General features: G+C 39.4%; 1 protein-coding gene across 3 annotated transcripts in view; it reads left to right on the plus strand.

Moving 5' to 3' along the window:
• lrrk1 (leucine-rich repeat kinase 1) overlaps positions 1 to 12,503 on the plus strand; it is a 199,978-nt gene that overhangs the window by 34,934 nt on the left and 152,541 nt on the right. The gene's annotated exons all lie outside the window — the stretch shown is intronic.

Below are 12,503 nucleotides of genomic sequence, written 5' to 3' on the forward strand. Positions count from 1 at the left end.
AGCTGGTTTTTTAGTATTGTAAGCAACAAACTTATAATTTTTGAACAGTGGACAATATTTACAACTTGTACCCTCGCAATTTCAGTCCAAGATGTCCATTGGCAGAAAGTTAGTGGCCATTTCATAGAGCTGCTCTCAACGAAAGTCTCTTAGTCACATTGTACATTTGGTTACCGGATACTCTCCTGCTGAATAGTGATTGATTGTGATTATGGTTACGTACATTCTTTACCACCCAGAAGTAATGTGTTATCTTACAACAGGACGTCCATTTAGCTGGACAGGAGCCTTTTTGCTGTCGTTTGTATGCTACGTCTAATGTTATCTTGGAACACTATCATGCAGATTAGATCATCTGACTATGAGAGTTATTACCTTCTTAACATGTAGTAATCTAATGTGTATCTTACCTTGGCAGGTGTTCTTGTGGAAACTGTGCACACTGCCCCAGGAGAGAGAAAATATGTTGCCAATAAATACCTCATTAAATAAACTAGAGATACTTAACTCAAGCTACTTTATGCTTTCTGCCTCATTAACATTAAATAACAACAGGCTCTTTGTTTGTTTTTTACAGTCAGAAGAATAAGAAGGACCTAGATTCTGAGGAGATAACCTGTGGCTCACCATCCTGGCCTTCATCCGTGCCTCAATATATATTCTTTGCAAAATGCAATGATATTTACAGATTGACCATGGCCATTGAGAATCAGATGGATGGAAAGGTGAAGCATTGATACCACGTTAGCAGTTCAAGTATCTAAATAAAATGTTTATAACATACGCATTGATTATTGATTCAGCATTTTACAAAAACACAGTATTACAAGACAACACAAATACTTTATTTTGTTTTCAAAACAATCATCATTCTCTTAAATCTAAAATGTGATTGTCCACTACACCCCGTTTCTTTGTAGGCAATGCAGACACGGGCTTATAGGACTTTGTGAGCTGTGCTGGGTTTTCTTGGTAGAAGTGTCCGGTTGCCGTGACCCCTCTGTGTTCGTGCAGCGTGGAGGGAGTTTCTGGATTTTCAGGGCATATGTCGGGTTTGGGTGCCTGTCCGAGCTGAGCACACAGGTCCTGGGGGCCCAGGACTGCTTCCGATAAGAAGGGGTCTGGATGATCTCTCAAACACCGTCGCTCAGGTCTAAGACTAGCCTGTTGTGTGTGAAAAGTCATTTTAGCACCTATTCATTGCACATTCAGATTTGTTGTTTGCAGGTGTGTGAAAAGTTTTTTGAGTGCCGATAAGATGCATTTAGTATTTTTGTTTTTTAATAAAAAAATATTTAAACTTACAAAACTTTTGTCTCTGTCTTCACTTCTTTGACGGTGTAACCTCCCCTGTTGGCCTTTGGGAACAGACGTGTACATTAGTTTCCCCTTGGCTGCTGCTCCGTTGTGGCTGCAAGATCAATCAAACAAAACATAATATTGTAACATAACTGGTATTACCTTTTACACACCCAAGCAAAATACTCCAGTTGACTCATACAAAAGCAGTTGCTAAACCTCTAAGCTGTGCCAAAGCAGGACTCTAACCAGTGTGTTACAAGTGTCTTACATGTGGAGCAGCTTAATCTGAAATGATTTACTTTTATATGGCCGGCCATTAGCTTGATGTCTCTAGACCAGTTTGTGTCTCACTCCTCACGACAAACCAGTTCTGCGACAATTTGTCCCCATTCACATTTGCCTTTTCTAAGACTTGTTTTGTTAATGACAAAGTTCATAGGGCGTGTACCATACCTGCAAAAGGCATCGTCACACACAATCTAGCATTCAGTCATACTGTTGTATACAAACACATTCTGCCTATTGTCCAAATTATTTTCACCAGCCCCCCCCCCACAAAAGGAAATCATTGATTGAGATCCGACAATCAGTGATAATCCGATGCATAGTTCTATTCCTACTTTAAATAATTCACTAATGTGTTGGTAATGGCTCACATATTTGATAAAAGTCATCACTCATCATGATAACATTAGATAACACTGCTCTGCTAAATGCTACCCAGTCACAATGCTACACAAACACTATAAGACGTCTGGTTTGTAAGAATAATTAGAAAGGTTACCTTGTATGATATGTGCGGTCTTGATGTCTTAGAGACAGTTGTGTCCCCCGAGATGACCACACTCGAGCATCTGTTTGGCAGCTGCATCTTTCGCGCTTTGTCCTTGTGACATAGCGTTGCTCTAAATAAAAAACTGCAATCAATACATTCAGTCTATATACACCACTGTTTTCCACGAGATTGACTAGATATCATATGAATGATAACGTTTCCAGTTCTGGTTGTCGAAGCAAACGGGATAACAGAGCTAGCTAGCTAGCTGAGTAACGTTACAGCTTAGCGCTAGCTAGCAACCAAACGTCATGATTCTACTCTGCGCTTAGCTTTCTTGCTGAACAATCAAAATGAACCTGACAAAGTGACAAACATGCATGGGGAACTATAGATGGAGCTACATGACAACAGGGGTATTTATCGAATGGAACAGTTAGGAAAATGAAACGTTAGCCCCTTTGCCATTACAGTTATCAACCTCATTCAGCCTATGCTAGCTACAGGATACCTTAGCTTGCCATGTTACTGTTAATGACGAATCCTACTTACAGCTTGTGGTTGGGATGACCAGACAGTCGGACAGCAACAGCAGCTTAGCAAATCCTCTTTAAATTGTCCAAAGTTGAAAACTGTCTTTGGTGAAACGTTCCCTGGGATCTCCTTATAAACAGCAGCCGAGCCCGTCAGTGGTTGCTCCTTGGGAAGCTATGAGAAGTGTCACCGTTCCTTGTACAGCCTGGAACTCTGCATTTACGACCCTGGTCATTGTCTTATCCTGGGAATATTCCAAACTTTTCTCTTAGTAATCCCGTCAGAGTACACAAGCAGCGTTCTCAGTCGGACATCTAACTGAGCTAACGCTAGCTCCATTAGGAGCTGGTCTCAGGTCAGTGGCCTGTGTAGATGTTGGGGCTGGACCGTTCTCCTTATACGGTATGGGCGTGACAAAGCTAATGGTTTTCTGAGATCCTGACGTCATCTTTTGGCTTTGTTGAGATTTCGCCCCGTTTTCAGCGCAGATTCAAAATGTGGGATTTTCAGAGGAAAGGCAGTCAATGGGATTTAAAGCTTCTTTGATGTCCTATTACCCACCAACTGTCGGTATTCACATATGACAGGGTAAAATCGGTTTTGCATTCTATCACCCCTTTAAGTTTTAAAGCTACAAGCGGATATTTTTTGCATCACCTTTAGGGATGCACTTATATGAAATTTTGATATTTACTGATACTGATATGCTTAAAACAAGTTTTTATGATAATTATATTTTGTACTACTGAAAAAACAGTGTAAATAAAAACGCCCATGAAAATTCACTTTCTGCATTGTTTCTTGTTTCCTCTCAACAAGTAACTGGGCCCCCATGAAAACACAACTACTTACATTTTAGTTTTTAGGCTACTTTTAAAACTTATAGCAGGTGTATAAGATGAAGTTCAATGTTGTTATACTGCTATACTATGCTATGATATGTATATTATTATAGTAAGGGTATATGTATGTTTAATACTTACTATACATACACATACTATACTTAGTACTACCGGTATTATATGTTATATCCTCTCACCACATCATATGCTACATAACATTTCTGGGTCATTATCATACCCACCATGTTGCCTTATCTTATAATTGTCACTTCAACTTATTGCCTCATTATACTTATTACTACTTGTCTTCAATTGCTTTTCTATAGTTCATGTACTTTACTCTTTACTAGTTGCATACACTTATTTCCAGAAAAAACGTTGAATATAGGCTGAAAGATGTGGAAGGAGTTAAATTGCAAAAAAACAAACATGAATAATACAAGGTTTTGTAGAGAACATAGGTTGCTTCTTGCATTCACCCCCAAAAGTAGGAAAGGTAGAAAACAGCTGAATGCAAGCATGAAAGACGTGTCAGGATGACCCCTTTAATCTGATGGAGGACATCATCTGGACATTAAAGTTAAAGTTGCTACTTATTGCATTATTACCCAATTTATATTTCCATTTCATTGACTATAAATAAGGTGCTTATTTTCATTTATTTTTCACACTGTCATTTTTGAGAACACTCTATACTGAGCAAAGAACAGATACATTTGGTCTACAGATAAATACATTCAAAAACTATTGTTGGAAAAAAATGACCATAAATAGGTAATTATGAGCTTAGGGTTTGATTTCATGAAATCTTCTGTTGGCCTTCAGGATCACTGTGTCACCAGGCATAGACATGAAGCTGTGAAAGTTACGAATAGCATTTGTACTGACTTCTGACTTTATAACACAAGTCAACTCAAATACCTTAGGCCAGTGGTTCCCAAACTGGGGAGACCGGAGTTATAAGGGGCACAGGGAGGCTACATATAAATAATAATACATGTTCCCCCGCACTGCTAGAAAAGCATGGACAAGTTTAGGAAAGGACTGACAGTTAAATGTAAAGGAGACCGTGAAGTCACACCAACAACCCTACAGCTACCAAAACAAAGCTGGAAAATATGTGTGTGACCACAAATCCATCTAAGGAGCCTGCTTCAAGTGCCGGTCTCCCAGTGAATCGTCACTGTATCGTCTCATTGACTGTCCTTTCGCAGATTGTGGCGCATCCTGAATAAAAATATTTGGGAAATATGGGAAGCAGGGCTGTAGTCAAGACCAACTTTGTCAAGTCCAAGACAAGTGCAAGAACAGGACTAGTGTCCAAGATAAGACACGAGTCCCAAAAAGGTTGAAAAAAGCAGAGTCCAGGACAGAAAAAAGGTCTTACTGTAGGACTGTACGAGACAATACTTTTGGGTTTCACTTTCCCTCCAATATTATTATCAACATAATAAAGACACCTAACCGGTCAAGACCAAAGCCATATTGGAAGACCAGTGGCCGAGCCTGAGACAAGTCCGAGTCCAAATACTTGCGGTCCAGATAAGTCAGAGACTGTAGAAAAAGACTGGAGTTTCGAGTACTACAGCCCTGTCAGGAAGCACTGCCTTATGTGTATCTGCAGATACATTTTGTTAGGGTTAGACATTCAAAGTCTCAATATTAGAGTATCTGTGTAAGTCTTCTCATCCGTAGAATGGCACACAGGATTTGTTTCCAGTACATGTTCAGAATCATTCCGTTTTTGACCTGTAACAGAGGTTTGATGGCACAGTTGTCTGCCAAAAGTTTAGTTTTAATGTAAATATTGTCTATTTGTTGGTGCATGGTTGAGTGTGACCGCTGATTTAGTTCATAGTAATGTTGTTGCTACCAGTATGTCTAAGTATTGAATTCTGTCCACATGGATGTAGCTCTTCGTCTTGCGGTCTAGCACTGACAGAGGGAAAATGAAACCGTTGGTCAATGTTTGGTGTCGAGATGATCAAGGTGAATTCCCTTGAACGCTTCACACTGATCAGGAGCACCCATGAACCCCTGCTTATATGTGGTGGTCATGTCATAAACTACTGTTTAATACTGATCACTTTCTCAAGTCTAGCAGAATGTTATGGTTTTTTTTTCAAATAGAAATCCTTGTAAATCAGCATTAGCAAAATTGTGGAGAGCTAAAAGTCTCTATTCAACCACTGAATATATGATTCTATTAGGTGGTTTAGCAGCTCCAAAAGCTACTTACAGCTGCAGGAGGTAAAATAAAATAAATAAAAAACAATTTGAAATAGAGTGCAACTTTCCCCTCTCGTCTCTGGTCTACTCCTCTCAGAGGGCGAGCACGGCCATGCTTTATACCAGGGATCTTCAACAGGGGGTCCGCGACCCTAGGGGGTTGCGCGGAGGTACTGCATGGGGGTCGCAAAGTTTTGGTTGATTAGACTGTTTTTTATAAGCCAAAGTCTTGGCTTAGCTAGTTTACACCTAAAATCAGAGCCAAGGAGGATGCAGAAATCTGCTTTTCTCTCAAACCACTTGAATTACAATATGCTGAAAGATTACCATGAAATCTTTTCACAAAAATGCCAAAAATAAACTGCCTCCCGTCTTTAAGGCTCTATAATCCCAGAAACTACATTCATTGTGTGTTTTTCTTTAAAGCTTATGTTTTGGCATGTTTGCCTTTATTCAATAGATGACAGACAGGCAGGAAATATGGGGTGAGAGCGAGGAGGAACTCATGCAACAAGAGCCCAGCCAGACTCAAACCAGTTAGTTGTAAGTATGCGCCCTAAAGCACATTTTAATGGGGGTACCCAGTGCTGTTGTTTTAACTGAATCCTGCATACATTATCCTCTTGCATCACATTCAACTCATCATTTATAAATAAAATGTAATAAAGAGCTTGAGATAGCAGGAAGAGGTGCACAGATTTGGGCTTATACATGAGCATAAATCTTTGTTTCACAATCTCTAGCTTGTGGTAAGTCTACCTTGAATGCTTTAGACATTATGGCTAATAATTAAAATCATTATGGAGAAAATTAATGGAATTTAAACTTGTGCATGTAGCAGAAGTCAGGAGTGTAGTCCTTTGATCTCCAAACTAAACCAGACTTAACCAGATGGACAAATGGAAGGTGAAATTCAGTATGGAGATATGTTGCATCATCATCATTCCTCTCAATGTCTTCTTTTAGCTTTCCAGACAGGTTGTGTAGTGCTGTGTTTGGGGATATTGATGGTGGATGGGGGTGCATTTGTGTCTAATGGTTTCAGTCCCTCAGGCTTTCTATGGCCTCAGCACCCAGTCAGACTCTTCTTGTCTTAATTATTTATTGGAAAGCCACTGAGCTGCAGGAAGCAGGCACATTTGGCTGAAACACCGTTACAAGAGGAAAGCAAAGTGTTCGCTGTCTAAATGAATACCAGTCGGACTGACAGGGAGGCCCAGATTCCTTTGACTGCTGTTTGTGTGTTTGAGTTACAAACAAATGTTTCATCTTATTACCAAGAAATTAATCTACAGTATGTACAGTGTGAAGTGCAAAAGCAAGAAAAGAAAACTATGAAGTTAACTAGTAATTACCAACTGTCAGTTATATGAACAGGCTTGTTTGTGCTACGACATTACATCTTTTTCAGCTGGAAACCAGAAAGAAAACCACCTGCTGTGGTCTGACTACTGTTTGCATGGGCCTGATGTTGCCTGAGGAAGTGCCATAATCTGCCTGCAGTGTTTATAGTACACAAAATGTCAAAGTTTTAAATAAGGACGTGATCAATGAGGAAGACTTCCTGTCTAGTGCAAGCCATAAAATCCTTTTCAATCACATTGACCACTGAAAATACATTTTGAGTTTGGAAAGAGGAGATATCCTAGCTTTAAATATATCAGTCTTGTTTTTGTACTCCAAAGTTTAAGCAAACTACGTCAAATTACATAATGAGCCATGATTTTGAGAAAAGTGTCAGTTTGCAGTAAATATCCCTTGGATCAGGGAGGCGCCAAAAACCATGGTAGCAGCTGTCGCCATGTTCCCGCTACACGTCCTGCAATGTACTACTATTATTTAATTTTATTATTTTTTGTGACTGTTACTGCCATTCTAATCCCAACCGGTCGTCAGCACCGCCTACCAGAGCCAGGGTCTGACCGAGGTTTCTGCCTAAAGGAAGTTTTTCCTCGCCACTGTCGCACTGTTGCTTGCTCTGGAGGAAACCACTAGAACTGTTGGGTCCTTGTAAATTCTGGAGTGTGGTCTAGACCTCTCTATCTGTAAAGTGTCTTGAGATAACGCTTTTTATGAATTGATACTATAAATAAATTGAATTGAATGTATAGGTGTTATTCAAATAAATCGTGAAAAAGTAAACTAACTTATCTAGTCATACATGGCCATGACTGGTATTGTTATTTGAAGAACTCTCATTTAAAATTAAACAAAACCCTTAAATGACCGAAAATTGAGATGTTGACATGTAACAGAAGTTGAGTTATCTAAAAAGCTGTTTTTAGACCCAACTGATTTTCTTTTTAAAGATTTATTTGGCTTTTATTGCCTATTTAACAGGACAGATTAAGTCAGAAAAGTGGGGAGAGATGTGTGGATGACATGCAACAAAGGGCTGTGGGTGGGAACCAAACCCACGGCCGCTGCAACAAGGACTGAACCTCTGTACATGGGCACTACTAAACCAGGTGAGCTATCTAGGCGCCCCAACATCCGACTGATTATGATAGAGCATGTAATAGAAATAAAATAATTGTCTCCGTAATAACTTTCAAAAGTTGTAAAGTGACTTCTGTGCAGTCTAGTAGACCTCATGGATCTAATACTAAAACTGGGCTAAGTACTTCATTGTTTTATCAGTACCTTAAACATTATCCCCCCTCCATGTGCAATTTTTAGTCTGATCGCCCTGTTAGGGTGGTTCAGAGAAAAGCTAATTGTTGTAAGCTTCTGATGTGATTTAAGAATATCTCAAATGCTGTCAATGTAAGTCACCATACAATACTGTCCTTAACAGTATTGTTGGTTATGGGCTGCACAATTAATTGAATTTTAATCACAATCACATTTTGTCTTCCCACGATCAAATTTGAGCGATCGAGTGATATTTTAAACGCGTCATTTCATAGAGCGCTCCGGGTTTTTTTGTAAAGCAATCTACCGCTCCGTAAACCACTGTCTGATCATGAGCCAGTCAGTTCCGAAGCAATGTTGTTTCGATATGGTTTCATTTTGCGTTACATGACCCATTTCTTCTGTAAGCCGTGCCTGTGTTTGGATCTCTCTACTCTCCTCTTAATTTCCGGCGCTCCCCCCCCCATTAACTCACACACGACTCCGCAGCAACATGGAGAGACACAACAGCCGCCAGTCCACATTTGTCCAGTTTTAATTGTTATTAACACAGCTGTATATTGTTAAGCATGAGAGGCAAACTGTATTTTTACCAGTGTTTTCAGTGGTAACTCTGCTATAGCGGCCGCAACGGCAAAAACACAGAAGAAATTATTGAATCCAACTTACTTCAGTTTGTAGACTCACACACTATTACTCTACATGTAGAGTAATAGTGTGTGAGGCGGAGCCTGCTGAACCTGCAAGGATGCGCCAGAAAGTTCTTATCTTAAGAGCTCATAGTTCATAAAATGCAGCGCAGTGACGATACAGACATTTCATGCACATGACATGTGTACTCTGTGACCCGCCATTCGACCCGTGCTGGACCCATTCATAATGAGTCAGCCGTCCTCTGTGAGTAGCATATATGTCCATTGCACTCCCTCTCTCTCCCTAACTCTATTAATAAGTTATTGTTGAAAACGAGTGAAGGAACTTCTCAGAGATACATAAAAAACAAAACATTGATAGTCTATTTATTTCATATAGCTCATTTTTATTACATGTGTTGCAGCTGTGTGTAGCCTACAGTTATATACAACATACAAGTTAAGACAGAAAAATGTAGCATAATATAGATGTGAAAGCAGTTTAAATAGCCTATTGACTAAAAAAATTGTTTGGTTAAAATCAACAAATAATCGTAATAATTAATCATGATCTCAATATTGATCAAAATAATCGTGATTATCATTTTGGCCACTCGTGAAGCCCTAGTTGGTTATAATGAAGGTATCAGAATAGGTTCTGCAACACATTGGTTGTCAATGGAAAAAAGTGGTCCTATCTCACTGTGAGATGTTCCCGGTGTGTTGATTTAGAGCTCTGGAAAATAGAAGGGCTGCATCAACACTGACAGAATAAGAAATGTACAACCAAATTTTCACCAGATGACTGCCTCTACAAACCAACCAGTCAATCGGAATACAGCATTTAAATGACAGACTATGTTAGCTGATTTCTGTTATTAGCACTCATAGATAATAATGTCCACTAGCAACGTTCAACAAAGGCTAACATGTATGAGTACTTTCCCATGTTATACGTAATAACTGTCCAGGTCACAATTTGATGGAAAAATAGACATTGGAAACTTAAAAAACTTAATGACACAAGACAAACCAGTTAATTTAAAGCATTTATGTTAGAATGCCAATCTTTAATATAGAAAATAATTCAACATCTGTCTTTGTCTCCCTGCTGGTCGTTGGCTTTGGCATCCTTGGTGACCGCCTCCGTTAGCCCTGTTAGAAGAACGTTAACACAACAAAAAGATGTTTGCGTTATGAATGCTGTAACATTACGTTATTACATCGGAAAGTACTCATACATGTTAGCCTTTGTTGAAGTTGCTAGTGAAGTTAACACGGTGCAGTGTTACCTCCCGTCTACAGATACAACCAGTGATAAACCACAACCACTTTCTAAATCTCTGCTAATGTTACGCATAAACAGTAACGGCATATAAAAGAGATGAACATGCCACCGTACATTAAACTTTACAAAGACAGAAACCTAGCTAGCTAACAGCCAAATGTTAATTACATAACACACATAACACAGCACACACTAAAGATACTTACATTTAAATTATCATTTCACCGTCAGCGATGCCGCTCGAACTCCCGCTTAGGTCCTCTACGAGCCGGCAAAGGCCCGCGCATAGGATTGTGGGTGATTTGGGACCGCGAAGGATACACACGTGCATCCTTCTCTGTCTATGGGAAATTTTCTGAATGAAGGACTCCATCCTTGCTCGACATTGGAACGGTCCTTTGGACGTCGATGACGTAGCGTCCTCCTCCTGGCTTTGGAGGATCCTTCCTTGACATTAAGAAACGGCTGCTAATTCATCTTCTACATCCCCAGCATATATTAACAGCGTAGTTAACAGTTCCACAACCATTTCATCCAGCGATTTGAAATGTGGTCAAAAAATTCAATGACGAGCCCGCAATGCCGTGCACTTGATAGCCTGTTCCATTGTACATGTTCTCCAAATGCTAAGGAGGACTCTGACCTGCTCCTGAGGATCCTTCCTTGGAAGGACTAGTCCTACCAAGGAAGAATCCTTGACATTGAGAAACGGGGAGGGTAAAGAGAGAGGTTGGTCGGCTGTACTGCCCTGCCTCTCTCTAGTTTTATATATTATTGATTATATGGTAAATGAATCTGATGACTACATAAGAATCTTAACAGAGATTGGAACATTTAATTGGCATTAAAGGAACTGCTCTAAGCTGGTTTAAGTCTTATTTATCAGATCGATCTCAGTTTGTTCATGTTAACAATGAATCCTCCGTGCACGCCAAAGTTAGTTATGGAGTCCCACAAGGATCTTGCTTGGTCCAATCCTGTTTACTTTATATAGCTTCCTTTAGCAGTTTCATCGAAACACTCCATAACTTTCATTGTTATGCAGATAATACTCAATTATATCTATCAATCAAGCCGGATGAAACTAATCGTTAGCTAAACTTCAATTGTGTCTTCAGGTATTAAAACCTGGTGACCTGTTATTTTCTAATGTTGAACTCAGATAAAACTGAAGTTATTGCTCTGGGACCCAAGCACCTCCGTGACGCATTATCCAAAGAGATGTTACTCTGGATGGCATCACCCTGGCCTCCAGCACCACTGTGAGGAATCTTGAGTTATTTTTGATCAGGACGTGTCCTTTAATTCTCACATAAAGCAAATTTCAAGGACCGCCTTTTTTCACCTACGTAATATTGCAAAAATCGGAATATCCTGTCTAAAAATATGCAGAAAAATTAGTCCATGCATTTGTTACTTCTAGGCTGGATTACTGAAATTCTTTATATCAGGCTGCTCGAAAAAGTCCATAAAGACTCTTCAGCTGATCCAGAATGCTGCAGCACTGTTCTGACAGGAACCGGAAAAGAGATAACATCTCTCCGTTTTAGCTTCTCTGCATTGGCTCCTGTAAAATCCAGAATGGAATTTAAAATCCTCTTCTCACCTACAAAGCTTTTCATGGTCGGGCACCATCTTATCCTCTTCAGAAACACTGAAAATCCATCCTATTCTCGCTTGGCATTGTGACACTAGGCCTTACTGACACAGAGCTAAACAGGTTAGAACAGAGAATTTCTATTTCCGTCCAAGTAAATCATGTGTGAAATTAATAAAAAGCAATACTGTAAGCATATTACATGGGCTACATACAAAAATAGTACCCTAGCCACATATCTCAACTTAGAACAGAAAAAATCCAGAAAGAAATGACTTAGAAAATGGATTTTATATGATTCTACAGATATGTCTTTGCGTTTTTCTTATTTATTATTTCTAAAAAAGCCCAAAAAGTGCAAAATACAATACTTCTGAAATACAAAAACACATCCACATACCTGAAAGAACTACCTGCATAGATTTATAGAAATAAGTAATCATAATTTGATGAAATGGTGAAATGCCATAAGAAGGCCTTATTTTTGCTTTGACACAGCTGGAGCCATCACAGGGTTAAATGTTTCTGGTCATGTTTGGTATCAATCAACTCGTCTTCTTATTGGCTACACAGGGAGGCTGGTTTCATAATGTTTGGTTGTAATTGGATGGACTAGCTGTCAATATTTAACCAGGACCCTCCTCTGTAAACACTGCGACTTCATTGGCTT

The sequence above is a fragment of the Etheostoma spectabile genome, unplaced genomic scaffold, assembly GCF_008692095.1.
Source record: "Etheostoma spectabile isolate EspeVRDwgs_2016 unplaced genomic scaffold, UIUC_Espe_1.0 scaffold48, whole genome shotgun sequence".
Lineage (NCBI taxonomy): Eukaryota > Metazoa > Chordata > Actinopteri > Perciformes > Percidae > Etheostoma > Etheostoma spectabile.